The sequence below is a fragment of the Myotis daubentonii genome, chromosome 21, assembly GCF_963259705.1.
Source record: "Myotis daubentonii chromosome 21, mMyoDau2.1, whole genome shotgun sequence".
Taxonomy (NCBI): domain Eukaryota; kingdom Metazoa; phylum Chordata; class Mammalia; order Chiroptera; family Vespertilionidae; genus Myotis; species Myotis daubentonii.
The window spans coordinates 9,774,724-9,800,210 of record NC_081860.1 but is presented as its reverse complement, the minus strand read 5'-3'; the positions used below and the strand labels follow the sequence as shown (position 1 = coordinate 9,800,210).

At 43.7% G+C, this 25,487-nt stretch overlaps 1 protein-coding gene across 1 annotated transcript in view; it reads right to left on the bottom strand.

Annotated features, from left to right (window-relative positions):
- IQGAP1 (IQ motif containing GTPase activating protein 1) overlaps positions 1–25,487 on the bottom strand; it is a 104,496-nt gene that overhangs the window by 76,701 nt on the left and 2,308 nt on the right. The window lies entirely within an intron of this gene.

The window sequence follows — 25,487 nt, the reverse complement described above, 5'->3', positions numbered from 1 at the left end:
TTGACATGCTTGAGCTAGGGCAAATGTAGACTTCTTGATTTCAAGAGGTTTAAGAAGGAAAGAAAAGGTTAGTCTTAAGAGGTGGTATGTCCAAGGAAGGAGTGCCTGTCTTAGAGTCTCTCTCTCTCTCTCTCTCTCTCTCTCTCTCTCTCTCTCTCTCTCTCTCTCTCTCTCTCCCTCTCTCGACTGAAGAAGACTAATTTGAAGCCTGCAAGAAGAAAACAAGTGGCCCTAACTGGCTTGGCTCAGTGGATAGAGCATCGGCCTGTGGACTCAAGGGTCCCAGGTTCAATTCCAGTCAAGGGCATGTACCTTGGTTGCGGCATATCCCCAGTGGGGAGTGTGCAGGAGGCAGCTGATCGATGTTTCTCTCTCATCAATGTTTCTAACTCTCTATCCCTCTCCCTTCCTCTCTGTAAAACACCAATAAAATATATTAAAAAAAAAAAAAGAGAGAGAACAAGTGAAAGAGGGACTAAAGACACAAGAAATAAAGAACAAAATTAAGTAAGAGCCTACAGCCAGCGATGGTAAGGAACATGCCCACTTCTTCTTTGAGAAAAGAGGGAAGGAAATGAGAATGAGCAAGAATGCCATCCAGCCAGCCAGCCTCTCCGAGCTCCGGTTTTCTGTCTGTAAGACAGGATTAGGGGCGGCACCGATTCCCATGAGATTATTGTAAAGATTAGCTGAGCTAATGCACACAAGCACCAGCAGGCTCTCAGTGATGACAGCCCTGCATCTGGGTATGTGTATGCGAGTGTGTGTGTGAGCCTGCCAGGTCCCAGAAGTCAAACCTACTCCTGAGTCTAACACCCAGTAACTTGCGTAATAATACCTGTCTACCTCGCCCCGCTGATGACAATTTTCAAAGGGAGCGCACAGACTTGGCCCTACCCATTCCGCCACTCGGGGAGACAGAGAAATGACTCTTTGGGGAACTCCACCGTGGTGAGCCTAAAGCAAGTCCAGACCCAGAGCACTTGGGGAACAGAAGCAGTGTGAATGCGGGTCTGTGAAGAGGAAACCAGCTGAACGAGTTCTGCGGAGCACATGACTTCGGCGGTTTCCCAGCTCTGCAATACGGAAGGGGAAGCGACCGATGCCGGAACTGACCACTCCAAACCACTGACATTCGGTTCCTCCAGGAGCCCCACCCTGCTGCCACGCCCAGCGTGCAGGGCCAATGCCCAAATGGCAGGGTTACTCGCTGCCAACCCCCCACCCCCAAGCTGGGCCATCTTTCCTCGCAAGTAGGACATCTAGGCATGGGAACAGCCTAGCGATTTCAATACAGTGTGACAGGATGCGCCTTGAGGGAAAGGAATGTGGAGTATTCAATAAAGCATTCCTGGCCATATTGGGGGGGGGGGGGGGGGGAATTAGGGCTGGTTTCCCAGCAAAAATGGCACCGAGGATTCTGTGTGTGTGTGTGTGTGTGTGTGTGAGAGAGAGAGAGAGAGAGAGAGAGAGAGAGAGAGAGAGAGAGAGAGAGAGAACGAGAACAGAGAAAGAAAGAGACAGAGAGACAGACAGAGAGGTATGGAGGGAGGAGAATGTGCAGACCCTTTGAGGGATCTGAAACAGGAATGAAATGATGGAATCTGATTTAAAAGGTCACCCCAAGCAGTATGGGTTAGGAGGCAGGACCAGTAAGAGCTGAGAAAGTACTAGCTTCAGTGATCCAGGCAAGAAATGATATGGGCTTGTTTCCCAAGCCATGTCAGCAAAATGAGACATCTTGATAGTATCTGTTTTAAATGAAACCTCTGAGTATACCTCATACCAATGGGAACGGCTATAGTAATAAGTGAGAAACAGAAGGGAACTTCTTTCTTCTGAAGTTAGCTAACTGAAGCGCTGTGTTTTTTGATACCTAATGCAGACCCTTCCCCGAGGAAATCATTTCACTCTTTGAATTTGATATGGTATGTCAAGTCTACTTGCCAAAATTAAATGTCTAATTGTTATCATAATTCTAAAGAGTCCACTGGGGTGATGGAAACTAGGCTATGATGACAGTTGCACCACCTAGTAAATTTACTAAAAATCATTAAGTTGTACATGAAAAATGGGAGAATTTTATGGTGTGAAAATTATACTTCAAGGAAACTCTTTACAAGTTTACTCCCAGACCGAGCCTTCAGATGCAGAGCCTAGTGAAATATTACCATGTTTGAGCTCCCTATTCATCCAGCTCTACTTTAACACATTCTCATGAAGCAAGAAGGGTCTTTGAACCTTAAAGGACAAAAAAATCTTCAAGCCTGGCCGGCGTGGCTCAGTGGTTGAGTGTTGACCTATGAATCAGTTTCAATTCCTAAGTTGCCGGCTCAATCCCCAGTTAGGGGGCATGAAGGAGGCAGCTGATCCATGATTCTCTCTCATCATTGATGTTTCTAGCTCTAGCTCCCTCTTCTTTCCTCTCTGAAATAGATATATATTATATACATGCTAGAGGCCTGGTGCACGAAATTCATGCACCCAGGGGGAGTGGGCCTAAGGCTGGCAGTCAGACATCCTTAATGCTGCGTGGAGGTGGGAGAGGCTCCTGCCACCACCGCTGCACTCGCCAGCTGTAAGCGCGGCTTCTGGCTGAGCAGCACTCCTCCTGCAGGAGCGCACTGACCACCAGGGGGCAATTGAGCATCTGCCCCCTGGTGGTCAGTGCATGTCATAATGACCAGTCGTTCCTTTGTTCGGTCGATTTGCATATTAACCTTTTTAAAAATATATATATTTTATTGATTTTTTTACAGAGAGGAAGGGAGAGGGACAGAGAGTTAGAAACATCGATGAGAGAGAAACATCCATCAGCTGCCTCCTGCACACCCCCCACAGGGGATGTGCTCGCATCCAAGGCACATGCCCTTGACCGGAATCGAACCCGGGACCCTTCAGTCTGCAGGATGACACTCTATCCACTGAGCCAAACCGGTCAGGGCGCATATTAACCTTTTATTATATAGGATATGTGTGTGGTGTGTGTGTGTGTGTGTGAAGATTAAAAAACTCAATTTTTTAATCTTCAAATTGAGTTAAACCTTGATGATAGCTAAGCCTCAGCAGCTACAGTCTAATCCAGCGATGGCGAAACGCTTGAGTTCGGCGTGTCAGCATTTTGAAAAAACCCTAACTTATCTCCGGTGCCGTGTCACATATAGAAATTTTTTGATATTTGCAACCATAGTAAAACAAAGATTTATATTTTTGATATTTATTTTATATATTTAAATGCCATTTAACAAAGAAAAATCAAGCAAAAAACTGAGTTCGCGTGTCACCTCTGACACACGTGTCATAGGTTCGCCATCACTGGTCTAATCACTGCTGGTTGTGAGCAGCATGGGAGGAAAGAAACAGGTGAGTCCTCCACAAGGCGAAAGACAGGTACATATTTCTTTGCGAAAGCAGTTCTCTGGGTCACTGCCTACTGGCAGCTGCTGGAGCCCAAGGGAACAGGGAGAGCCTGTAGAGCAAGTGCTATGTCAAAAATTCCATTTTCAGATCTGGTAATTAGTAAGAACATACCGGGAGGAGGGGTTAACTATGATACTCGTCAAAGACATGGTCCTTGACCTCTGAGGCTCACAGTACATTAAGGAAAAGTCTAAGGCACTTATATTAATAAAAAAAAAAAAAAAAGCTACAATAAAGGTACATTGTGGGAGGTGCTGTAGGAACAAGAGTGGGTATCTAGGTAAGCTTCCTGCAGGAGGTGCTACCTGAATTCATTTTCTTAGGCAGGTAATATATTTCCAAGGTCAAAATTCAAAAAGTATAAAAAGCTACCCAGTGAAAAGGAGGAAAATTTCATGCAGTGAACAGACATGAGTGTCATATGCTGCTGAGATGAAGAAAGAAAGTACTGAAACTTTCCAGTGGCTATAGCAATGAGGTCATGGGTGATATCAGCGAGAGAAATTGCAGTGGGGGAAAGGAAGGCTCATGAGTCACACCCACATGAGCTAAGGTAAGGAAGTGAGGGTGTAGGCAGTAAAAGACAAGTTTTCCCTGAAGGAAAAAAGAAGGGACAATATTCACAGTGAGGTCTAGTATTTAGGGAGTACATCTTATATGGGTGAGCATGTTTATGGAAAATATGTATGTAAAATAGCATGTAAAAGGAAAATAGGCAAATGATAGTTAAGAAAATAATACTGAATAGGAACCCTAGAAGACAGAAAGAGAGAGAGAGAGAGAGAGAGAGAGAGAGAGAGAGAGAGAGAGAGAGAGAGAATGGATCCAGACCACAGATGGAAGGCTAAGTCCTAGGAAGAAAGATAATTCTCCCACTGCTACAGGGGAGGAGGTCAAGATGGTGTGTTAAATGAGATGGGATAAATTTGTTAGGGAAAGAAAAACCGAGAGAGTTTGTAGAGAAAAGAGAGGTCATCAACCTGTAAATAGGAAGCTAGGGATGGAGATGCCTACTGACAATCAAGATTTGGCTAAAGCCCGGCCAGCATGGCTCATAGGTTGAACATCAACCCGTGAACCAGGAGGTCACGGTTCGATTCCCGGTCAGGGCACATGCCCTGGTTGCAGGCTCGATCCCCAGTGTGGGGTGTACAGGAGGCAGCCGATCAATGATTCTCTCTCATCATTGATGTATCTCTCTCTCTCTCTCCCTCTCCCTTCCTCTCTGAAAGCAATAAAAATATATACATTTAAAAAAAAAAGATTTGGCTAAAAGTTTTGATCAGCCTCATCCATCTCAGACAATTCAAATGTTACTCTCAAAAGTCACCTCCTCGCCCTAGCCGGTTTGGCTCAGTGGGTAGACTGTCGGCCGGTGGACTGAAGGGTCCCAGGTTCAATCCCAGTCAAGGGCACGTACCTCGGCTGCAGATTCCTCCCAAGCCGGGGCCCTGGTCCGGGCACGTGCAGAAGGCAACCAATAGAAGTGTCTCTCTCACATCGATGTTTCTCTCTCTCTGTCTCTCCCCCTCCCTTCCACTCTCTCTAAAAGTCAATGGAAAAATGTCCTCAGGAGAGGATTTTAAAAAAATAATTTTTTTTAAAAAGGAAAAACTCTACAAAAGACATTAAAAAAAAAAAAAAGTCACCTCCTCCATGAACTCTGCCACAATCTACCATTGGAAATAATCTCTTTTTCCTCCAAACTTCCTGTCACCTTTCCTGTGGCACTTTGTATGTCCTTACCACTTAACGCAGTAATTTAAACACATAAGGGTGGGATCGTTTTCCGATTTACCTTTGCAGCAGGGTGCCCTACAAATAACTACTGCATGACACAAACTGTTTCTGGTCTCCATGGTCACCAAATAATAAAAGAAAAAGAAATTCCCCTAAGCTCTCGGAGGCACAATACTGACATTCTCTTCACCACCACGACCCCCCCATGACCTCCCCACACGCTGCACCAATTCAGCTGAACGATATCCCTGAGCACCCAATCCGCTTCGTGGGCGAGCACTGTGGAAGGAGGCGTGGAGACCAAGAAGTCGAAAAAGACGGTCTCGACCCTGAAGAAACGCAAGAGAATAAGACGAATATCTGTGTGCGTGGGCTTTCCTTCTCTCCCACACCGTTTCAGCTCATCCTGCCAAACCCAGCCGTAAGGTAATCTTCCCTCATCTAAACTCTCGCACAGTTACAGCACAGTTCCCTTGGCATCAGTTAGACCTCTCATCCTCTGATGTTGAGTAACTTTTCAAATGGTTACGCCCTGTCTGCCCAATCCATCCATAAGCCCCCTAAGGGCAGGACTGGGTCACACTTTCACATCTTCTCCATTTCCCCAGAGGTCCTGAACAATGGGGGAGCTCAGAACTGTGGGTTACCCGTTTTATTTCATTGCAAGTGTTTTCTCCAACTACGTTAGCCCCATGTCAGAGAAAAGAAAAAAAAAATAGAGAATAAGCAATGGAATATTATCAAGCCATTCAAAACAAAAAGACTTTTTAAGGGTAACACAGGAAATGAAAATAAAAATTGTTTTAAGTAACAAGAGAAAGTACTTGGGTCAGAACATAATCTTCCGTTAACTGTTATACAGTCTACGCTTGAAAACCAGCAACATGGATTTTTCCAAAGCACTTTTGGGGACTTTTATTTTTAAGAATTTCTTGTTGTTACAAAGTTCCTCCTCCTATTAGGCAGATCTCCCTTGCCTAGTTCTGTTCCTCTGACACCACACATGATAAATTGAATCCCTCTTCCATTTTCCAGGAATTTTTTAATAATGTGGGCACAACCCTAGCCGATTTGGCTCAGTGGATAGAGAGTTGGCCTGTGGACTGAAGGGTCCCAGGTTCGATTCCAGTCAAGGGCACATGCCCGGGTTGCAGGCTCGATCCCCAGTAGGGGGCTCGAGCAGGAGACGGCCGATTAATGATTCTCTCTCATCATTGATGTTTCTATCTCTCTCTCCTTCTCCCTTCCTCTGATATCAATAAAAATATATTTAAAAATAATAAATAAAAAAGTAATAATAATGTAGGCACAGAGTTAACAGCTGAATGAATTACTATACAGGCTGACAGATTGAACTGAGATTCTGTTTCTACTAGAGGCCTGGTGCATGAGATTCTGCACGAGAGGGGGGGGGTCGGAAGGGGGAGGGGTCCCTCAGCCCAGCCTGCACCCTCTCACAGTCTGGGAGCCCCGAGATCAATCACCCCACAGAGGGAGGCCCCACCCACCCGCCACAGCACGCGGGTCGGTGGCCTGGGCCTCCCTCTGAGGCGCGATCATGGGGCGATGGCCAACCCCCACCAATTGCATCACACCCGCCTTGGCTGGCCTGGCGCAGTGGGTGTCATAGTGTGGTCGTCGAGAGGCTGTTCTGTTATTCGGCTGTTTGGTCGATTTGCATATTACGTTTTTATTATTATAGATATTCCCCCTGAATCTTGTTTCTGTGTTACGTAATCTCATTCCTTTCCATTATCCCTCACCCATCAGAATGTATAGAGCCTTTATTACCCTGGTCATGCTCACCCAGCATGCTCTAGTCCTGCAGCAATAACCAACTCAACTAGTGGGCCCACACCCACCGGAGGAACCACTCCCAGCCGTGGGTGTGGAAGAATCCCACCACATAGCTGCCATCCCTGCTCTAGATGATCAAGGTCCCACCACAGGCAACTTCAGGGAGCCTCTGATCAGCTCAGAGGCCAATGGATCCCTCTATCGCTTCCCTTGCTGCATTCTCCATTTTTCTTTTTTTAAATATTTGGTTATTGATTTCAGAGAGAAAGGAAGAGGGAGAGAGAGATAGAAACATCCATGATGAGAGAGAGAATCATTAGACGGCTGCCTCCTGTAAGTCCCCCACTGGGGATCGAGCCCACAACCCGGGCATGTGCCCTTGACCAGAATTGAACCTGGGACCTTTCAGTTCGCAGGCCAATGCTCTATCCACTGAGCCAAACTGGCCAGGGCTCTCCACGTTTCTGTTAATGAGCTAATACACGTCTCAGATTTGTTTCCTTTTCTTTTATTTTCCTACAAATACTACTTCTCTATCCTGTACTTAGACACTCCATTTTTTGAACCCCAATGTAGGACTTCACACTTACCACTAGTAGACTCAAGGTATTTTGAAAGCAGAACTTGTCATGCAGTGTATTAAATTAAACATCCCTCAAGGCCCTGGCCGGTGTGACTCCGTCGTTAGAGTGTTGGCCTGCGCACCCAAGGGCTGTGGGTTCAATTTCCAGTCAAGGGCACATAACTGGGTTTCAGGTTTGCTCCCCACTCCCAGTCGGGGTGCGTGCAGGAGGCAACCAATCTATATATCTCTCTTACACTGATGTTTCTTTCTTTCACTCTCTCTCCCCGCCCCCTTCTCTTTTCTCCCTTCCTCCATCTTTCCCTTTCACTCTCTCTCTCTCTGAAAAGCAATGGAAAAACATCCTCAGGGGAAGGTTAACCAAAAAATAAAATAAAATAAATAAAACAAAAATAAACATCCCTCAAGCAACAAGTCAAGCTCAAGTGCGATCAACACATCATTTATGCATTCTTAAGTCCCACTAAAAATGTTTTCTATGAAACATGCCCTAAAGAGCTTTCTTCGAATTAAAAACCTAGCAGCACCTTTTTCTATTGAGATAAAATTCATATTTTTGCACCATTTTTAATTGTGAAACACAGTGGTGTTTAGTATATTCACAAAGTTGTGCAACCACCATGACTATCTAATTCCAGGAGATTTTCACCGCCGGAAGAAGAAACCCCACCCACTTACAGCCACTCCCCGTCCTGCAGCTCTTTTTGAATATGGGTTATTATTCAGCTGGCGATAAGTTTTAATTACATTACAACCTAGTCCACATTCACCCAATCTGCCTGCAAAAGTATTACAGGCCATACTTTCAAAGTCCCTACTGAAATCTAGACATTACTGTGTTCCTCTGAGTCACCAATCCGGTGACCCTGTCCAAAGGGAAATGACCTTACTATGACAAAGCCTTTACAGGGAGTCCTGGTCGACCCCTACACATCACTTCTTTTCCCACTCAGTGCCCATAAAGCCATCCATTTCATCATATGCCATGAAATTTTGCCAGAGACTAGTTCACTAGACTAAAATCTGTGATTATCTTCTTTTCCTTTTTAATAATTAGTACATTTGCACCCTCCCTCCCCCCACCGCCCCCACTTTTAAAAAAAAATGTATTCCTGTTCTTCACAATGCCTTTAAGATCCTGCAACAGTTTGGCAATTATACCTGTACAATTAGTACAATAATGGCTTTAATTTAAGCTCTATAAGCCAAGAATATAAGAGCTCAATGGAGAATGGAAAGAAACTACAAATAAAACATAAAACAGGTGAGAGCTGGCCATGATCGTGTCCCAAATTCTTACTTGAAATAGTCCCTCAAATCCATTACTCTGACGAGAAAAGTATTTCCCAAACTAGGGTACCCTGGAACACCAGTCCTAAGAAAGATGATCTGTGAGAACGAGTCTGACACTCTCCTCTTCCTTGGAGACTCAGAACTAGCAGCCTATGATAAAAAAAATCTAAATTTCCACAGGTTAAGCAATCTGTTTAACTGGGCTTAATCCGGTATTTCTGAAACTTATTTGACCACTAAATCCTTTCTTCCCTTATGTCAAACCCTCATTAATAGAATACACATCAAAAAGAGGGATGCAGCCCTGACCAGTTTCGCTCAGTGGATAGAGCGTCAGCCTGCAGACTGAGAGGTCCCAGGTTCGATTCCGGTCAAGGGCATGTACCTTGGTTGCAGGCACATCCCCAGTAGGGGGTGTGCAGGAGGCAGCTGATGGATGTTTCTCTCTCATCGATGTTTCTAACTCTCTATCCCTCTCCCTTCCTCTCTGTAAAAAATCAATTAAAATATATTAAAAAAAAAAAAAAGAGGGATGCAGAAAGTCAGCCAGTATTCAAATCCCAACCCAAAGAATGGATTCTGTTGACTTGGCCAGCCTCTTCATCTCTTCACAGTACACATGTGCAAGCGGTTAATCTAAAATCTGCTCCCTTCCTGACCAGTATAACTCAGGTTGTCAGAGCATCGTCCCGCTATGCCAAGATTTCCAGTTCGGTCCTGGTCAGGGCACATACAGGAAGCAACAAATAAAAGCATAGATGAGTGGAAGACAAAATCAGTGTTTCTCTCTCTCCCTCACTTCCTCTCTCTCTCTCTCTCTCTCTCTCCCTCTCCCTCTCTCTCTCAAATGAATCAATAAAAATAAATAGCCCAGCCAGTGTGGCTCAGTGGTTGAGCATCAATCTTTGAATCAGGAGGTCACAGTTCCATTCCCAGTCAGGGCACATGCCAGTGTTTTGGGCTCCATCCCCAGTGGGAGGCGTGCAGGAGGCACTCGATCAATGATTCTCTCTCATCCTTGATGTTTCTCTCTCTCTCTCACACTCTCCCTTCCTCTCTGAAATCAATAAAAATATTTTTTAAAGTTTTTTTTTAATAAATTCTTGAACCCTGTTCTCTCAATGCCAACTTCATTATATACTATTCATCTTTATAACATCACAATACATCTTGCTTGAAAGCACTCTGGAAAAGTCTAGTCAGTTTCTCTAAAAGGAAATGTATGCCATATGTTTCAAAAATCTCTACAATTGCAGCTGCCTTGTCCTGAAAAGAATTAAGGTCTCAATTCATAGACTAGAGAGTATGGCAAACTCAGAGCACATTCATGAGAGAGCTAATGCTCATCATTTAAGATATTATCCAAATCTCATATGGGGGGGAGGGGAGAGAGAAAGCAAGATCTCTACTTCACTCCTCACACCAACATAAATTCCGAATGGATCAAATGTTGAAACTTTTTATATACTAAAAATACTAGGAGAAACTACAGGGGAATGTTTTTGTAAAGTCTCGGTATAGATAAGAACTCTCTACAAGTAACATAGATCCCCAAAGCTAAAAATAACGAAGAGCTTTAAAATTCTAAACTATTTTAAAACTTTAAAGTCAAAAGTTAAAGGACAAACTGGAACCATTATCTACTACGCATACGGCATCCAAGGGGTCAGCATCCTCCAGAGATAGAGACCCCTTACAAATCGGTAAGAAAAGACCCCTTTTTCTATGTGCGCAAAGGGCTCTGCAGAAACAATGGACAGAGAAGGAACTACAGATGGCTTTTCATCACATGGAAAGAGGCTCAGCCTCACTCAGAATTCAACCATCTGAAAGTAAAACTTCCACGAAATACTACTTTGACCTATAACATTCACAAATATTTTTTTAAAAAAACTAATACTCTTAAGTTGATGAGATTATGGAGAAAGCAGCCCTCATTTATTGCTGAGGAACATGCCAACTCGTACAACCTCTACAGGCGGCTACTTTCGCCCCAGTCCCTCCTTTTATACTTCAGTTCCTCCTGCTTCAGTTTCTAGGAACACTCATTAGTCCTATTCAAAAAAATACTTTTAGTTTTCTATGTTGCTAATTAACGGCCTTTAGCAACAGACTGATACTTTCTATTTATATCACAATAACAGTATTTGCTTCTTCTACAAAGTCTCACACTTTTTCTGAAAACCGGCGTTCTCTCAGTCCCCAAGCATCTGTCCTAGCAGAAGCCACGCCCTGGGCTGGCAGCTGCCTCTCTAATGCTCCCTTCTGCTTTTCGTTATGATTTCCAATGAGTCAACAGGAAGGTATTCTGAGCAAAGAAGAAATAGAGGCCTTCAGACAGGCCTTCCCTCCACCCACACCAAAAAATACAGATTTCACCAAACGATCCAAGGCAATTTCCAATCCAATTTGCCACTCCTGTCTGCATGCAGTCATTATTAAACACACATACACACACACACACACACACACACACAACACATAAACCAAAAAAAAAACAAAACCCACAAGCAATTGGGGAAAAGGAAAGCTTTTCTTTTTCTTTTTTTCCTAAATCCTCACCCAAGTACATTTTTCCATTGATTTTTACAGAGAGTGGAAGAGAGAGGAAAAGACAGAAAAACATCAATGTGAGAGAAACACACCGATTGGTTGTCTCCTGCACGTGCCCTGACCAGGGCCCAGGCCGGGGAGGAGCCTGCAACCGAGGTACGTGCCCTTGACCGGAATCAAACCCAGGACCCTTCGGTCTGCAGGCCGACGCTCCATGCACTGAGCCAAACTGGGTAGGGCAAGAAGGAAAGCCTTTCTAAACTGAATCAAAAGCAGATACCAGGTTATGAGAGAGAAAACCAATCGGGAACTCTGCAGCACGCCCCCCCCCCCCCCGCCCCGCCCCGGCCCAAGTCACTGTATGTAACTACATAGCCTCTACTGCATGCACTTCCCCTTCCATGGAGACCGCCTCGGTGAGCAGAAGCTACGTCAACAACGTGAAATATACACATTCATCAGAGGCCAATTACCATGTTTCTAGACGCCCATAGAAATCACTTATATTTTACGTTACCTGTATTTCTTATAAGCACGGATGCACAAATCTTTCACCAATCAACAAACACTGAACCAAGACTCAGGTAAGCCTATCAATGTCTTTAGCTCTGAGTGAATTTAAAAAAAAAAAAGTATATATGACAAAGCCCAACAATCTAGTTAGACACAAAGACACAGAAATCGGAGACTCGACCTCACACAGTCAGATCGGCAGGTGGAAGACAGTCAGTGCCCACAGAGGTGACCGCACTGGGCGCTGGTGTCACACAGACCTGGGCTTGAATTCCACAGGTAGTTCCATGACCTTGAGACAAGTAATACTCATTCTTTTCCCTCTTTAAAATAAAAATAATGTCACCTGGCCAGAGTGGCTCAGTGGTTGAGCATCAACCTATAAACCCATGAACCAGGAGATCAAGGTTCGATTCTCGATCAGGGTACATGCCCAGGTTTCGGGCTCCATGCCCAGTATGGGGCATGCAGGAGGCAGCCAATCCATGACTCTCTCTCATCATTCATGTTTCTCTCTCTCTCCCTCTCCCTTCCTCTCTGAAATCAATAAAAATATATTAAAAATAAAAGAGAGATGATCCTTTCTGAAAAAGAGCAGATTGCTCCTAAGCCAGAAGAGGAGGTTGCACAGGAAAAAAATAAATAAATAAAGACAGCCCAGAAGAAACTGAGGAAATGAAAACTTAAAATAAATAAAAATAATGCCCCTCTCACAGTAATGCTGCATGTAAATTACTACATCATCATTCGGTTAATCACTGGTGGTTACTGCTGCTGTCATTATTATTTTTAGAAGCAGACGTAGTGCCGCAGAGGGCTGTGGAGTCCTCGCCAAACCTGAAATCTGGATCAACCACTTACTAGCCGGGCGCGTCCGCTTCTCTGAGCTTTGCTTTCCTTTCTGTTAAATGCAGATAAGAATAAGTACCTCCCAGAACTTCAAGAATAGCTCAGTAGACGATGCGTATACAGTGCTTAGCGCAGTGCCTAGCACATAAGAAGTGCTTAATAAATAAATGACACGGTGATAACAGTGCTGAAGACAGGGAGAAGGAGAATAATGACATTGGCGCAAATGGCAGGATTGGGTTTTTGGATTGGGGGGGGGGGCTTTTTGGCTTACTTGAAGTATGAAGGTTTCTAAAATAAAATGCCTTATTGAAAAATAAATTAATTTTTCCCAACTTATAATTATAAGCAAAAATTTTAAAAAACACACACACATTCAAGCTTAAGCAACTAAACTCTTTAAAATAAACTAGTAACCAGATCTTTCATTTGTATGTTGAAGAGTCTTTGATTCACACGCTGTGAAAGCACGGGCATCAATCAGATTACCAGGGGCTCTTCCAGAAGAAAAATCAAGACGCAGAGTCCTGATTTGGTCAGGTAGGCAACGGGACCTCGCAGAAGTGTCACTTCCCTCAGCTTGCTCAAAGATAGTCGCTAGGCAACCAAGCCACACATTAAATAAACAGCCCCAATAATATGAATCACTTCCGGATGGTCTCACTTTGCCTACCAGCACTTTCTTACACAAATACTTCCTATGAAAGGGTTTCTTTAGCAGCCACAACTGGAAACAACCAAGAGTCCATCGAATACCACATGGCTTTAAAATGTTCAAATCAGTTTCTACTACCAACAAGTAAGGAGAATTGCTTAACTGTGAAGCAGAAGGAATTCTGCAGAAATCAGAGGCAGCTCACTTTGCAAAGCCAGAAAATTAAGTTCCTAGAACATGCCAACTTAGCTCTAATATCTTTTTTTCTTTTTTTTTTTACTATAATTTCATTTACACTATTGCTGCTCTGACCTCTAAGAACAGAAGTAAATATACGCGAAATTAGGTAAAATTAATGATCCGCTTATCCTAGTCAGACTTTCCCAACTTTGACGGGTGAACAATTCATACACTCAACCTGGCCAGTTAACAATGGTTTCCTGTGGTCATATCCACCCGAGACTTACTGAAAATATTAAGTCCAATTTTCTTGGCTACCATCTCCTTTTTTCCCCCTAAAAGGGATCCTATGTGTCACATTATTCCTCATGAACTAATCAGAGACCATGTGATTTATTATCAAGAACAGAGAGGAGCCCTAGCCAGTTTGGCTCAGTGGATAGAGCATCGGCCTGCAGACTGAAGGGTCCCGGGTTCGATTCCGGTCAAAGGCACAAGCCTGGGTTGCAGGCTCAATTCCCAGTAGGGGACGTGCAGGAGGCAGCCGATCAATGATTCTCTCTCATCATTGATGTTTCTATCTCTCTCTACCTCTCCCTTCCTCTCTGAAAGCAATAAAAATATATTTAAAATAAAAAAAAGAGTGGAGAGGAAAAAGGAGATAATGGGGACCAGTATAGACTGATGAACAGGGGTAGATACAGAGGCAGAGCAGCACTGAACAGACTGTCAAACTACAGTGGGAAGCCTGGGGAGGGTTTAGGGGGGCGGGGGGGGAGGGGTTGGTTAAGAGATCAACCGAAGGACTTATATGCATGCATATAAGAATAACCAATGGACACAAGACACTAGGAGGTAGGGGCCGGGGGAATGTCAAGGGGGGGGGGGGGAGGAGACATATGTAATACTCTTTGTAATACTTCAAGAAATAAAAATTATTAAAAAAAAAAGAAAATTGCAATACCACATGGCTTAGCAACTACCATTAACCGAACCAATGGAAAAAATCAAGATGGTAGAAAATCAAGTCAGTGAGCAGAAGATATATGCGAGACATCTAGAATGCTGATTCAACCAAGGTAAACAAAATGAAGAACAGCCATAAAACAGACTGTGCAGATCTAACCTAACAACAGGCACCCCCAAGACAGAACTAATGAATCAGAACCAAACCAAGGTATAACAGACCATTTCCTAGAGGTAAAATAAACAAACAAAAAAGATATCATAAACCCAGAAGAGTCTCATTACCGGCAGAATTGCTAAGCTGACATCAACTCTAAGATGTAAGTTGGGGAAACCTCAAGAAACAAGAATTTCACAAGTTTCAAGTCATGAAAAGGTGTAAAAAGAAGTTACTTGTCATGGAGCTAAAATCAAGCTCCCGTCAGCCCTGGCCCGCGTGGCTCAGTTGGTTGGGTGTCATCCTGTGCACCAAGGGGACACCAGCCCAGGTTTCGGGTTTGGTCCCTGATCCAGGTGCATTTGTGTGGGAGGCAACCAATCCATGTTTCTCTCTCACATCAATGTTTCTCTTTCTCTCCCTTTCCCTCTAAAATCAATAAAAACATTTTTTTTTAATCCTCACCCGAGGACTTTTTTTTTTTCCCCCATTGATTTTTCAGAGAGAGGAAAAGACAGAGAGAAACATCGATGTGAGAGAAACACATCAATTGGTTGCCTCCTGCAGGAGCCCTGACCAGGGCCCGGCCCGAAAGGAGCCTGCAACCTAGTTACAGGACCTTAGCCAGAATCGAACTTGGGACCCTTTGGTCTGCATGCTGACGCTCTTTCCACTGAGCCAAATCGGCTAGGGCTAAAAACGTATTTTTTAATAAAATCATGCTAGCTTCAGATATTACTTCTCAATAAGTACAAGAAAATTAAATCATATCTATTTTCTCAGGAAAAATGAAATATAGTTCACCATAACAGAATAAAAAGCCTAGAACTATATGTAATCTAACATCTGAGAAAGCAGGCATCAACTGTTAATAGGTAGTAATAACACTGTTTTTTAAATGATATCAGAATAATTTAGAAACACCACGAATTTTAAAGACTTAGATTCTTTTTTTTTTTTTTTAAATATATTTTATTGATTTTTTACAGAGAGGAAGGGAGAGAGATAGAGAGTTGGAAACATCGATGAGAGAGAAACATCGATCAGCTGCCTCCTGCACATCTCCCACCGGGGATGTGCCCGCAACCCAGGTACATGCCCTTGACCGGAATCGAACCCGGGACCTTTCAGTCCGCAGGCCGACGCTCTATCCACTGAGCCAAACCGGTTTCGGCGAGACTTAGATTCTTAAAAAACGTTAAATCACTAAATCAGGGAAAAGATAACAGAATATAAAACTTGAAATTTTAGCAGGGCTGTAGAGAAGTTAAGCTATCTAAACTTTGAATTTAGAAGATATTATAAACAGAAAGATTAACATTTAAGTGACAAAATTTAAAACTGTACAATGAGCCCTAACGGGTTTGGCTCAGTGGATAGAGCGTCAGCCTGCGGACTCAAGGGTCCCAGGTTCAATCCGGGTCAAGGGCATGAACCTTGGTTGCGGGCACATCCCCAGTGGGAGGTGTGCAGGAGGCAGCTGATCGATGTTTCTCTCTCATCGATATTTCTGACTCTCTATCCCTCTCCCTTCCTCTCTGTAAAAAATCAATAAAAACAAAACAAAACTGAACAGTGAAATAACAAAGAAAGTGGAAAATTAAGGGAAATATTGGTAGCAAATGTGACAGAAGGTTGACGTTCAGATTCTTTTTGGAAACTGAGGTATAACTAACATATAACACTGTATTAGTTTAAGAAGTATAACACGCTTTCCCTGCTGACAGCGCTCGCGAACATGGTGAACGTTCCTAAAACCCAGCGAACTTTCTGTGAGTAGGTGGCAAGCATCAGCCCCACAAAGTAACACAGTACAAGAAGGGCAAGGAGCCGAAACCGGTTTGGCTCAGTGGATAGAGCGTCGGCCTGCAGACTGAAGGGTCCCAGGTTCGATTCCGGTCAAGGGCATGTACCTGGGTTGCGGGCACATCCCCAGTGGGAGATGTGCAGGTGGCAGCTGATCGATGTTTCCCTCTCATCGATGTTTCTAACTCTCTATCTCTCTCCCTTCCTCTCTGTAAAAAATCAATAAAATATATTTAAAAAAAAAAAAAAAAGAAGGGCAAGGATCCTCTCTGTGTGCGCAGGGAAAGTGGCGTTGTGACAGGAAGCAGAGCAACCATGGTGGGCAGACGAAGCCGATTTTCCGAAAAAAGGCGAAAAAAAAACAAAGATTGTGCCGAGGCTTGAATGCGTTGAGCCCAACTGCAAATCTAAGAGAATGCTGGCTATGAAGAGATGCAAGCATTCTGAACTGGGAGGAGATAAGAGAAAGCGCCAAGTTCTAAGCTTCATACTTTGTTTTATTATTATGACAGTAAAATCTTGATATGTTCACTTCAAAAAAAAAAAAGAGGTACAACATAATGATTATATATTTGTGTCTATTATAAAATGATCACCACAGTAAGTCTAGTTAACACACATCCCCGTACATTGTTACAAAGAAAATACGTTTCCTGTGATGAGTCGATAAGATCTACTATCTTAGCCACTTTCAAAAATGCAATACAGTATTATTAACTGTAGGACATCCATATTATAAGGGTGTTCACAAAAGTTAACATATTAACCCCAGAAGATATACAACCTAAAATAAAACTAGTAAACAAATATGTAGGGAAATATTTAACCTTTCCAGCAATCAAAGCAATATAATATTAAACCAGAATAAATAAAGTATGAACATTATGTACCCACTGAAAATAGTAATTAAATGGCACTATAGCAATTTTAAAAATCTAAATTCATGATTACAATCTAAAAATTATGTTAGACAGCTCGCCCGGTGTGGCTCAGTGGTTGAACATTGATCTATGAACAAGAGGTCATACTTCGATTGCCGGTCAGGGCACACGCCCAGGTTGCAAAGCTCGATGCCCAGTAGGGGGTGTGCAGGAGGCAGCCGACTAGTGATTCTCTCTCTCATCATTGATGTTTCTATCTCTCTCTCCCTCTCCCTTCCCCTCTGAAATCAATAAAAATATATATTTAAAATAAAAATAATAAATAAAATAAAATTATGTTAGACTGTTTTTCCCTTTTCTTCATTCCTTTTTTCTTTATTTTAAAACTCACGATCATTGTAAAAAGCAATTTAAATAGACAGAAGGGCATTAAATAAAAAGGAACAGTCCTCTCATACCATTCACCTCTATCCTACTTCCTAGAGCAGTGATGGCGAACCTATGACACGCGTGTCAGAGGTGACACACGAACTCATTTTTTTGGTTGATTTTTCTTTGTTAAATGGCATTTAAATATATAAAATAAATATCAAAAATATAAGTCTTGCCGAAACTGGTTTGGCTCAGTGGATAGAGCGTCGGCCTGCGGATTGAAGGGTCCCGGGTTCGATTCCGGTCAAGGGCATGTACCTGGGTTGCGGGCACATCCCCAGTAGGAGATGTGCAGGAGGCAGCTGATCGATGTTTCTCTCTCATCGATGTTTCTAACTCTCTCTCTCCCTTCCTCTCTGTAAAAAATCAATAAAAAATATATATTAAAATATATATATATATATATATATATATATATATATATATATATACACACATATATATAAGTCTTTGTTTTACTATGGTTGCAAATATCAAAACATTTCTATATGTGACCCGGCACCAGAGTTAAGTTAGGGTTTTTCAAAATGCTGACACGCTGAGCTCTAAAGGTTCGCCATCACTGTCATAGAGCGTAGCCTCTGTTTCTGGAGTTCCTTTTTAAGACAAGCGCTTATGTCTGAAGTGAAAAAACTAGGTCTAACCAAACGTTAGGACCTTGAAAGTGCCCAGAAAAGTTTATGAATACTTCATCATCTTTATAGTGAATTGGCTTTGCCATCAAGGACCAGGATAAAGAATACATCTAGTGGATGCCAGGCACTTCATGCTCACAGCAGCTCCTAAGATGCATGGTAGATCATTTTGCAAAGGACAAATTTAGGCTCACTCCCTGAGGTTAAAGCAACTTGCAAAAGCAGACTCAGAACTCACACCTGCCAAAACTGAAAGTCCTACCTCTTTTCACTTCGTATATCATTGAAGTCAAGATTTTCAAAGACGTTTTAATCAGACTTTTTCCAGTTCTATTTTACTTGGTATTTAGTATTTTGAGATTATAGTCATATGACTTTTCTTAGTAATAATGATAGCTACTAACTAGCTGACTGCCTAATATTTACCAGATTACTCTTCACATTTTTTTTTTTTAACTAGAGGAAGGAAGGAGATAGGAACATCAATGATGAGAGAGAATCATTGACCGGCTGCCTCCTGCACACCCCACACCGAGGATTGAGTCTGCAACCCAGGCATGTGCCCTTGTCCGGAATTGAACCTGACACTATCCACTGAGCCAAACCAGCTAGGGCCTCTTCACATTTCTTAATTATAAATTTGCTAACAGTCTCAGCTACACAGTTAGGTAAAAAGCTTTATGTGGCCACACTAGAAACTAACCTCCTCCCACTTATAACATTGTTACTATATGGAAAGTAACTATTGTTACTACTCTCAATTTGAATCACTTTATAACAAATACACTTCTATTTAAATGCAATCCACTTCTTACCAGGAGTCTGTGGCATGCAGCTGCACTAAGTTTCAGAAAAGAGATCAGAGGTTTTCATTTATGTCACCATTTTAAAAGAGAGATAAGAATAAATTGCACACCATACTTCCTCCCTTGATAATTATGAACACATGAACGCATCCAGCTGGCTGTCCCAACGTGCCACCAAGTAGCCACGTGCGAGGTAGCCCCTTAATCACACTGGGTCTCCCGAGGCGATTAAACTAGTTTTCTCATCTGCTAAAGAAGAGCTTGAGTCACCTCCTAAACATGATCCCCCTCGATCGTTAAGTGATCATCCTCCACTGGAAAATTCTAGAAGCCGGTGGGCAAGCTGTTCTTCCTAGTTACCTCACCTATCCATTTTATTTTCTTGCCTCTTCAATGTCTTTAACGTCTGTTTTCAGGATCACGGTGGGCCAGCCTGGACCTATCCAGATGTTACTGAAATTCAGATCCCAGTTAGGGGAGAGGAGATCTGAAGAATTCATCCCAGAAAAGGGTCGATGCCAACCACAAAGACCCATGCAAGACCTGATTTCCTTCCAAGAAACTTTTCAACTCCCCTAAATGACAGAAGGTAAAGTGCCTCTATCTAGTGCTACTGTGGTTTCTGACCGTCTCTAACCAGCCACAGCCCTTACTTTCCCTTCTGTAAGGGGGTGTGCCCTACCCCTTGAGCTGGGGCATGGAGACTGGGCCGGAGGAGGGTGGCTCGTGACAGTCCTGAAAAGGCACACCAGCAAGCCTCTGAAAGAAGGAATCCTAAATGTGAACTGGGAGAGTGCTGGAAAGAACCTGGAATTAACCTTCTTCCTGTGACCTTTAACCTAACTGAATCTAAAATATATATATATATATTTTTTTTTATGTACTTCAGAGTGGAAGAGAGAGAGAGAGAAAGAGAGACAGAGAGAAACATCAATGATGAGCCCAGCTGGCATGGCTCAGTGGTTGAGCGTCCACCTATGAACCAGGAGGTCACGGTTTGATTCCTGGTCAAGGCACATGCCCATGTTTCGGGCTCCATCCCGTGTGGAGTGTGCAGAAGGCAACTGATCCATGATTCTCTTTCATCATTGATGTTTCTCTCTCTCTCTCTCTCTCTCTCTCTCTCTCTCTCTCTCTCTCTCTCTCTCTCCCTCCCTCCCTCTCCCTCTCCTTTCCTCTCTGAAATCCATAAAAATATATTTGAAAAAAAGAAGCATCAATGATGAGAAAGAATCATTGATTGGCTGCCTCCTGCACGCCCCACACTGGGGATCGAGCCCGCAACCCGGGCATGTGCCCTGATTGGAAATGGAACTGTGACTTCCCGGTTTAACCACTGAGCCAGGATGGCCAGGCCTGAATTTAATCCCATTTCCAGTACTACTCTCTTTATCTTCAGATTGCCCTACCTGATATGTTCTCTTCCTTTTTTCCCCCACCTGATCTATTTTTGTCACCTGATCTATTTTTTCTGATCTATCACTTCTTCCTGTGCAAGACCTCACATATTTAAATCTCACCTCCTTCCCTTGAGTGACAACGCTGTGCATGCCTACTCTCCTTACCCAAAACAAATGAAAAGCCCAATTAGAACAGGCAAAAGGATAAAAATAAACCTGCATTTAAGCATACACATGTAATTTCAGATGGCTCCCTTTATAAAGTCCTTGATCTGCTCTGTAGCCCTAGCAAAAAGCCCCATATCCTTAGATAATATTTCATTAGAACAATAACAACTTCCTACATGGAAGCTGCTCCCCAAAGAATAAAGAAAGCAGAAGCTCTGCATTTTCTATTTCCCAACCACCCCAGGGCATCCTTTTGTGGAATCACCCCTAAATTTTCCCAGTTAACTTTTTGGGGAAACGTAGACCCACACCCACAGCCCTCTCTCGTTTCTCTGCACACATTCTTACTTACACACACTGTCTCCACACTGTCACAGTCACTCTCCTCTCCTTCCACTGAAGAGCTCTGTTACAGGTACATGGCAAAACGGCGTGCCCTGCGAGACACAATGGGGCCACTGTCCTGCAAGGTGGAGCCTTGAGTGGGAGGAGCGGCGGTCTTATAAATAGAACTAAAGAGGGGGACCTTTTCTCCCCTGGATCTCTCTGATCTTTCTTCCTGGCCTTGGAACCGGTGTAAATTCCAGGCCCTGGCGGCTCTTCCAGTTTGGGAGGGGTGGAGGTTACAAAGGAAGCAGGATGGGGCCAATCCAAAAAGGCGAACGGGGCTCGAGGGGAAAGAGGGGCCCTCGCAGCACAGAAGGGGCAGCACAGCTCTCCAGGTTAAGAGATACAACTGGGCGCTCGCCGGTTTGGCTCAGGGGATAGAGCAGTGGTTCTCAACCTTCCTAATGCCGCGACCCTTTCATACAGCTCCTCATGTTGTGGGGACCCCCAAACATAACATTATTTTCGTTGCTACTTCATAACTGTCATTTTGCTACTGTTATGAATCGTCATGTAAATATCTGATATGCAGGATGTATTTTCATTGTTACAAATTGAACATAATTAAAGCATAGTGATTAATCACAAAAACAATATGTAATTATATATGTGTTTTCCGATGGTCTTAGGCAACCCCTGTGAAAGGGTCGTTCCACCCCCAGAGGGGTCACAACCCACAGGTTGAGAACTGCTGGGATAGAGCGTCGGCCTGCAGACTAAAGGGTCCCAGGTTCAATTTCGGTCAAGGGCACATGCCCGGCTTGTGGGCTCAATCCCCTGTCCCCTCCCCCCGCTCCCCCACCGCAGTAGGGGGCGTGCAGGAGGCAGCCAATCAATGATTCTCTCTCATCATTGATGTTTCTATCTCTCTATCTCTTTATCCCTTCCTCTCTGAAATCAATTAACAAATAAATAAATAAATCTATAATAATAAAAGTGTAATATGCTAAATAGACCGGACATCCTTCTGGACAAAGCCGGGGCTGCAAGGGAAGCCTGGGTCCCGGGTGCCAGAGGGAAGTTGGTGCCGGCAGCCAGGGGAAGGCCTACTCTTGCACAAATTGTGTGCATTGGGCCTCTAGTAAATAAATAAAAGAGACACAGCTGGAACTGAAGTCCCAAGCTCATAAGGAAGAGCATGTGATCTGCCTGCGGGGCGCCTCAAACACAGCAGGTGGCCGGCCGGGAGGGATCCAGTCCTCTGTTCTCAGCAGGACATTCCAGGCTTCTTTCCCTAACCTTGACTAGCTGTAAAATCTAAATAGGGGCTTCCAACGTTGATTTCCTAATCAAATCTTGAAACAAAAAATTCACCACGTCCAGGTTTTATGTGATTGCCTCCATTAAAAAAAAAAACCAGCATGCCCAGCCAGCATGGATCAGTGGTTGAGCATCGATCTATGAATCAGGAGGTCACGGTTCGATTGCTGGTCAGGGCACATGCCCGGGTTCAGGGCTCGATCCCCAGGAGGGGGCATGCAGAAGACAGCCGATCAATGATTCTCATCATTGATATTTCTATCTCTTTCTCTCCTTCTCCCTTTCTCTCTGAAATTAATAAAAAATATTTTTTTAAAAAAATTAAATAAACCAAGCACATTTCACAATGCCTGGCCAGCAGGCGTGTATTAGGGCAAGTAATTGCCACTATTATGTCCTCTCTTATAGCCAACGCATAAAAAATGAAGACTATCACAAATGTCTCACTAAGTATGCAAGAACATCCAACTGAAAAAACACCCCAGGTGATCATGGCCCCCTGGAGGGATTTTAAAGAAAATGGGTTACCTTCCTACACTGGAAAAAACACCTGACAAATGAAATACCTTGCTAGGGCAGCAACTGAAGAAGGAAATGTGATTATAAAAGCATCATTCTTTTCAGGCTATGATATCCCAGCATAGGCAGACTTCATATATACATACATATATTTATCTACCTATCTATTTATTTATTTATTGAATTGATCTCAGAGAGGAAAGGAAAGGGCAAGAGAGAAACAATGATGAGAGAGAATCATTGATCAGCTGCCTCATGTTCGCCCCCTACAGGGGATCGAGCCCACAACCGGGCACGTGCCCTAACAGAGCATCGAACCATGATCTCTTGATTTATAGGTCGATGCTCAGCCACTGAGCCACAACGGCCGGGCAAGCAGACTTCTAAAAACATTTTAAATCTTGTTTCTCAACGCGGGGGGACCATCAGAACCACTAGAAGCATTTACAATATACAGGTGTCTGACCTCCCGGCCCAGGTCTAACTGAACCAGAATCTCTGTGGTTAAGGCCTGGATATCTGTATTTTGGGGAAGTTTCCTAGGTGATTCTAATGCCCATACCTAGTTAAGAACCACTCGATAAAATGATGACAATTATTCTTCCGTCAAGAAAACTACACATAGACCATGAAAGCTCTAGCCTCAGTTTCCTCACTGACATGAGATGGTTGAACTAGATTAGTGGTGGCAAGGGGGTGTCAGCCAAGACACCTTGTGTAACAAGGAAATTTTACTGTCAAACCCAATATTAAAACAAAAGCAGAGCCCTGCCCCGTAAGTCAGTTGGTGAGAGTGTTGTCCCAATGCGCCAAGGTTGCAGGTTTCACCCCCCATCAGGACCAGAATCAACCAATGAATGCATAAATGAGTGGAAAACAAATCGATGTGTCTGTCTGTCTGTCTCAAAAAGTCAATACATTTAAAAATAAAACAGCCCTAGCTGGTTTAGCTCAGTGGATGGTGCGTCAGCCTGCGGACTGAAGGGTCCCGGGTTCGATTCCAGTCAAGAGCACATGCCCGGGTTGTAGGCTCGATCCCCAGTGTGGGGGTGTGCAGGAGGCAGCCAATCAATGATTCTCTCTCATCACTGATGTTTCTATTTCTCTTCCTCTCCCTTCCTCTCTGAAATCAGTAAAAATACATTTTAATAAATAAAACAAAAAACAGAACTGCTTTGGATGCAGGAAGGAAGGAGAATTGAGGCTCGTCTGCCTGTCCATCCCCAGCTCATCTCAACGGAATCAACAAGGCTTCACAGAGCACAACCTGAACTCTCAGACCAGCTGCAGCTCCCAAACCCTCTGACCTTCCAAAGCTAGCGCTAGTCCATCCACAACTGGAGGAGCAGAGAACTGCATCTTCTTGTTCAAGAAGTCCTTACAGACCTTGTATAGGAAACCAACCCCTTTTATAATAACACACTCCTCTGGTGTCTAACCTTCCATTTAGAAAAACAATTCTCCCCACCTCAATCATCGCTAATCCCACAGTCTCCGGGGAGACCTTTAAGCTCCGGAAAAAAGCCTGGATTCAAGCGGACACACCAAATGCATGTTAGTGGCAGCCCCAGGGACAGGACGAAGGGGAAAGAGGACCAGGAAGGGGCACAAAGGGAACGCCATCATGTCTTTTTGAGAGGAAAGAGCAAGATCTGAAAGGACTAACATTTGTTCCTGCTGAAATACATGCCTGTTTGCTGTCCTGTCCTTGGACTTTCCTGTAGCGTCTTTTATATTTTCAGAATTAAAAATAAACAAAAAATCTTGTTTCTTAGTCACACTTCAAACATCCATGATTTTCATTAGCCTATGCATCACGAATACCTGTCATTACATCCCTTGCTGGCCTTTTCGGCCAAAGCTCCCTTATAGGATACCTGATCTGTAATTACATCTATCTGCCCCGGGACGTTCAAAGGAACAGGGCGCCGGGACAAAAGGAACGAAGAACGGATAGCAAATCGAGACTCAAAGGAGATGGCCACAAAAGGCCTCGTACATCTGATGAAACAAAAGAGCAGCTGTACATTCGCTTCACAAAGGACGCAGAGGACGCTGCCTCTGGTACGCTGTCTCTGAGGACTGCCCAATGGATGGGCCTATACTCGTAGCGCTGCCACGGAGAGAAGGAACCCAACTCGTAGATAAAGCAAAACGAACGAAGAACTGGTGAGACGTTAACGCCCAAGAACTTCTAATCCTAACAATGCTCTTCCCCCCCCCCGCCCCCCCGCCCCCGCCCCCCCAGCTGGGAGTGCCTCACACAGGCACCCTGGGCATAAATCAGAACAACACAAACTTGGACACTTTTCAGTATACAAAAACGTCCACCATACGTCATACTTTAAACAATAAAGGATTTAAATTTTTTTAAAAAATGTCCATCAGTGTTTCATGAATAAACTACCAGCAAGGTTACTTGCTCCCATGAATAAACACCCTAACTACACTTACTCCTTCAAACCACCGGCCTCCCGCAGACACAGC